Genomic DNA, 5,662 nt, shown 5'->3' with positions numbered 1-5,662 from the left:
ACCCAAGTCAAGTATCCTGTCTAAAGCTTCTGTCTTTATCAAAATTATCATCATCCGAATCATCTGCTTGTCTGTTATTAATCACTTTCATCTTTACTTAGTTTAAATCCTATCTTTTGCTTCATTTTCATGTTTATTTACTTGTCAAGTAGCTTAGTTAAAACCTCTCCCCTTTCATCTTGACTTAAGATCACAAGTAACATAGATTAGTGTCTCCCTCACAAGTTTGGATTGATAACCCCTTGTACTACAAGACAGGGGATTGATAACCTCTACAAAGAGCTAATAAACTCTTAGTTATCAATTGGCGCCGTTGCCAACTTGTGGGAGCATTAATCTCTTATTTGTTCTTAAGATCAAGACTTTACTTTCTTTTGTTTTACTAACTCTTTTGCAAGTTCTTGCTTTGATTTCAGGTGCATGAAAACCAGGTCTCGAAGCACAGAACCGCCTTTACCCTACGACAATAACATCAACAGGATTGAGAGGCGAGCTCGCGAGAGAGAACGAAACTTTGAAAGGCTTGGAATGGCAGAACAGCAAAGGATCGAGCAACAGGCTCAAGATGCCGAGCACCAGGCTCAGGCTAATCAGTCGCAGGCAGGAAGAAATGAACAACAAGCCTACGTTAACCAACAACAGGATCAAAGAAATGAACGGCTTGCTCAGCAAAACCAACAACAAACGAATAGAAATGAGCAACAAGCCAATCATGTTCATCCGCCACCACCACCAGCTCAGAGACAACCTCCTCCGGTCTTTGTTGGAGAAAACGACCGAGCTAATGCGCACCAATATAGAGCCGTGATCCAAGCACCACCGGTACAAAATAACAACTTTGAAGTTAAAGCCTCCCTGCTCAATATGGTGCAGAATTCCAAGTTTCACGGTCTAGCCGGAGAAGACCCTCTTGAGCATCTAGATCAGTTTGATCGGGTCTGCGACTTAACAAAGATTAATGGCGTCTCAGAAGATAGCTTCAAGCTACGCCTGTTCCCATTCAGCCTCGGTGATAAAGCTCACCAGTGGGAAAAGAACCTCCCGAGGGGTTCTATACAAACATGGGAGCAGTGTAAACTGGCGTTCTTATCAAAATTCTTTTCCACATCACGCATGACCAAGCTCAGGAATCAAATCTCAAGTTTCACGCAGCACAACAACGAGAGCTTTAGTGAAGCTTGGGAACGGTTTCGGAGCTATACAAACCAATGCCCACACCACGGCTTCTCAGAGGCATCCCTCTTGAGTACTTTATACCGAGGTGCACTCCCCAAGATCAGAAACCAACTCGATACCGCTTCAAATGGAAATTTTCTTGGGAAAGAGATCAATGCGGCAATGGAACTAGTGGAAAACCTCGCCATGTCCAATGACACGTATGGCGAAGAATTTGATAGAGCAAACCGTTCAGAGGGATCTAGTAATGAACAGCGAATGAAGAAAGACATAAGAGAGCTTCAGAGCAAGCTTGACAAAGTTTTAATGGCGCTCAGAAGCCAATACACTTCGTAGGCGAGTTTGATGAGCAAGGGCCAAATTTTGACAATGTTAATGAAGATGGTCTAACTCAGGAGGAGCTGAACTACATAGGGAATCAGCAGAGGTATCAGCGGTTTAACAACTACAGCAATAACCCAAACCTCTCTTACCGAAACCCAAATGTAGCTAACCCCCAAGACCAAGTGTACCCTGCTCAACAACAACAACAAAGCTATGCTCAAAAAGCTCCATTTCAGAATAACTTCCAGCCCAAGCAACCGTTTAGTGGGCAACAACAAGGCTACAATAAGCAGAATCAAGCGGCTCAGAGTAACACCTTCACCAGCCAACCGCAGCAACACAAGTTTCCACCAGGGTTCAATCCGCAGCCGATGGGTAATACCTCATCACATCTCTAAAGAACTTTTTCCTCTGATAAGTGTCAAGATCCGGTGGCTCTAAACCGCAAGACAAGTAGTTCAGAGGGTTGAGAGCCAGCACGCAACAATGCAGCATGATATCAGAGAGCTTAAGAAAAACCAAGCCTCTACATCATCAAGAGGCCCGGCTTTACCAGGTAAGCTGATAACTAAGGTTTTTAAGCCTTAATAAGGGTTATCAATACCCTGTCAGAGTAGTGCAAAGGGGTGTCAATCCAAGCTTGTAAACGAGACATTATCTATGTCATTTGTTCATTAAGTCAAGAGAGAATATTAAAGGTTTTTACTAGGCTAAGTATCAAGCGAATCAGCATAAAAGTAAAGCAAATAATGAGATTTGAACAAAGCTAAGATGCAAATGACAAATAAACGATTCAGATGATTATAACGAATGATAAAGGCAGAGACTTTAGACAAGATAATCGACTCGGGTGCTTCCAAGCTAATCTAATGGGCTAATGAATCATTTTATCAAGCGGTTTCATTTAACTTTGAACTCAAGGCATGTTAATCTTCTCATGAAAGTATTAAACATCTAAACTGATCCTCCTTCATACCAAAATATCTTTTGAGAAGCACGAATCAATCAGCAATAAGATTCAGTTCAAATATGTCATTTAAGAGGACAAACTATCACTCTCGCGATGAAAGACTCTTAAACCCTTAACCGAGTGGTTCAGACATTTCTACAAACACTTTTGATGCAAGATATGTCTCAGATCTGAACCTCAAGTGATGTGCTTGGATCCAGCCTAGAGATCTCGTCGGTTAAGGAATGAAACATGCAAGACTAGACACCTAAACCCATTAATCCACCTTTAAAGCACCCTAATCTACTTATCTAAAGTCGCTTAAACGACTACTCACTGATCATAATGAGACCACTAAGTCCTTTGCAAGACGTGTAGCTAGTCATGATAAGGAGTTTGATGATTGGATGATAAAAGAAATAAAGAAAGAACGAGATTCAGATGCAAAAACGAGATATCGGATTAGATTAATCCAGTTTCACAAAAGAGGCAAGTTCTTAAAGCTAAAAACAGATAAGAGATAAGATGATTAGGTTTTTAGTCTCAAAATATATTTATAGCAAAGGGAAAGTGTCGCGGGTCAGCCCGGAACAAACCGGGTACTGAACCGCTTCCTTGGGTTGATGGGTGAGTGCCACGGTGTGTCGGAAAGTGAAGCCGAGGTCTTCATGCCGAGGTGTGCACGTGAGTCAGGATCCAGGTGAAGATCTCGTGAAGAACACGTCAAGAACATGCATGAACCCTAGTCTTTGATCCATCCTCACATGTGTGTTCTTAAGCCATTCTGTTCTTGATTCTGGGTTCGTGACAAGGGACCTCGGGATAAAATGTCGAGGGGTCATGATGTCGAGGTGTTTGGGAGAACACAGTCCGGCATGCACGCCGAGGTCGTTACACCGAGGGGTACTCTCAACACTTAGTCGTTTCCAGCTTTAGTTCTTACGTATGCATGCCTCGATCTAATCATGCCAAGGCTTTGGGACGAGGTCTGGTCCAAAATACTTCCAAGATATGAGTCTCGACTTGAGTGATGCCGAGGTAAAGATACCGAGGCTTGTGAAAACACTTAGCGCGTGTCGCAACTCATTTAGGCTTGTATCGACCGTGTCACCTTCCGGAAGCGATAACTTTCAGCACACGACTCCAATTGCTCTGGGACCAGTTCCACAGTCAAGATGACTCAACGAGCTCAAACTTTGGTTAAAAAACCATCGGAGCTTGGGAAGTGGAAGGCTTCCTGGATTTCACATCTTTGCATCGTATTGAAATCACCGGAAAACAGGCTTTTTGGACCGATGTGAACTCCGGAGACTTTATCTTTTAAACCACTGCTCCGAACTAAGCGGTTCCGAATGCTCTGAGAAGATCTTCCATGGATCTCGAACTTTGATGAAGACCGGGCAAGCTAATTCGGTCCGGAAAGGCTCCGTCCGCCGTGATCTTTGGACTCCGCCGTTCGGTTCTCGGATGCGCGTAATGCTGGTGCATCTTCCGGAAGCTGTATCTTTCTCTCCACTGGTCCGAATTGGATGATTCCGATCGTTCTATGATCTTTGCTTGATTATCTCCAACTTTGATGAAGATCCCGCCAACTGATTCGGACCGGAAGGTTCCCCGGATTGCTGATCTGAATTGCACGCGCAAGGACAACTTTTGGTCGTAAAAAACTTCCCGCGGTAAGGAAAATGGCCGAGGGCTGTGTACCGCGGTAAGCTTTTTGGTCGTGAAAATCCTTGCCTCGGTCAAAAACTTGCCCCGTGGTATTTTTGCACGCGATACTCGATTCTGGCCGATCGGTAAGGTTTTTGGCCGGTAATGAGCGTCCGGTAAACATTTTGGCCGAGGTTTCCGACCAGCCAGTACGCGATTTGGCCGAGAAATTCCTTCAAGCGGTTTTCACCATTTTTGACCCTTTTTTTCACCGTTTTCTTCTCTGCTCCTCTTCTTAAGCTCCGAATGACTTCCAAAGCACCTGATAAAGACTTCAAAACATGCAAAACTCTTTGGGACCTAATGCAAGCCCTAAATCCTATTTTCATGCCTAAAGACTCAATCTACATGGGAAAACATCTGATGAGGACTCTAAAATGCACTCTAAATGATGTAAAATATAGACATATCATAAGCCGGAGCCTAACCCCAAGGAGTACGTGAACGCTATCACATTGAGGAGTGGTAAAGAATTACAAGCTCCAACGCCTAAGACAAAGCTCATTGAGGCCAATGAGCAACTCGGGGGGGAGGCAGCCTCAGATGATGCGCATAAAGATGAGGTTTTGAAGAAGGAACCGGTTAAAGACAAAGGTAACGGGGTGGAAAAGATACCTGAGCTTGAAAAGCCCTACGTTCCACCACCACCTTACCAACCCAAGATACCATTCCCAAGGCGTTTCAAAAAGAAAATCTTAGACAAAGCCAAGGCAGTCTTTGAGAAACACTTGGAGAACACGCAACTTACCTTACCCATCATAGACGCTTTCTTAGCTATACCACAGCTTGGAAAGTTTCTAAAGGATGCGATTCTCAACAAAACAAAGGAGCTACAGGGTATGGTAATACTGAGCCACGAGTGCAGTGCTATAATACAAAGATGATCTATACCAAGAAAGCTATCCGATCCGGGCAGCTTTACTCTACAGTGTGCCTTGAAGTTACTTGAAGTTCTCAAACTGCTTATGTGATCTAGGAGCTTCTGTGAGCTTAATGCCTTACATGGTGGCCAAGAGATTGGGATTCAAAAGCTACACGCCGGCCAAGATCTCTCTTGTATTAGCTGATAGATCGGTTAGATTACGGGTGGGTTTGCTGGAGGATTTACCTTTGAGAATCGGTGAAATAGAAATCCCCACGGACTTCATAGTTCTTGAGATGGACGAGGAACCCCTAGACCCCATTATCTTGGGCCGACCGTTCTTAGCGACCGCAGGAGCCATAATCGATGTGAGAGGGGGTATGATTTAACTACATATCGTTTTCGAAACTATGAAGTTCAACGTGAAGGAAATGATGAAGAAACCGACCATTGGAGGTCAGGTTTTCTATGTGGAAGTTATGGAGGAGCTAGCTGATGAGCTCCTAGAGGAGTTAAACTCAGAAGATCCATTACAAGTGGTCTTAACACGGGAACAAAGCGAGCACGGGTACTTGAACGAGGAAAGCGAGGTGTACAAGCGTCTTTTGGACCAACCGAAGGAACTTGGAGCTGAGGCGAGG

The 5,662-nt window shown here is 44.1% G+C and overlaps 1 non-coding gene across 1 annotated transcript; it reads right to left on the bottom strand.

The window, feature by feature from the left end:
- Window positions 1–1,119: 1,119 nt before the first annotated feature.
- LOC112089362 lies at window positions 1,120–1,226 on the bottom strand. The gene has a single exon (XR_002900999.1). It is a non-coding gene; the product is annotated as a small nucleolar RNA R71 (small nucleolar RNA).
- Between the last annotated feature and the right edge of the window lie 4,436 nt (window positions 1,227–5,662).

Source organism: Eutrema salsugineum, unplaced genomic scaffold (genome assembly GCF_000478725.1).
Source record: "Eutrema salsugineum unplaced genomic scaffold, Eutsalg1_0 scaffold_12, whole genome shotgun sequence".
NCBI classification, from domain to species: domain Eukaryota; kingdom Viridiplantae; phylum Streptophyta; class Magnoliopsida; order Brassicales; family Brassicaceae; genus Eutrema; species Eutrema salsugineum.
This window is presented reverse-complemented; position numbering and strand designations above follow the sequence as displayed.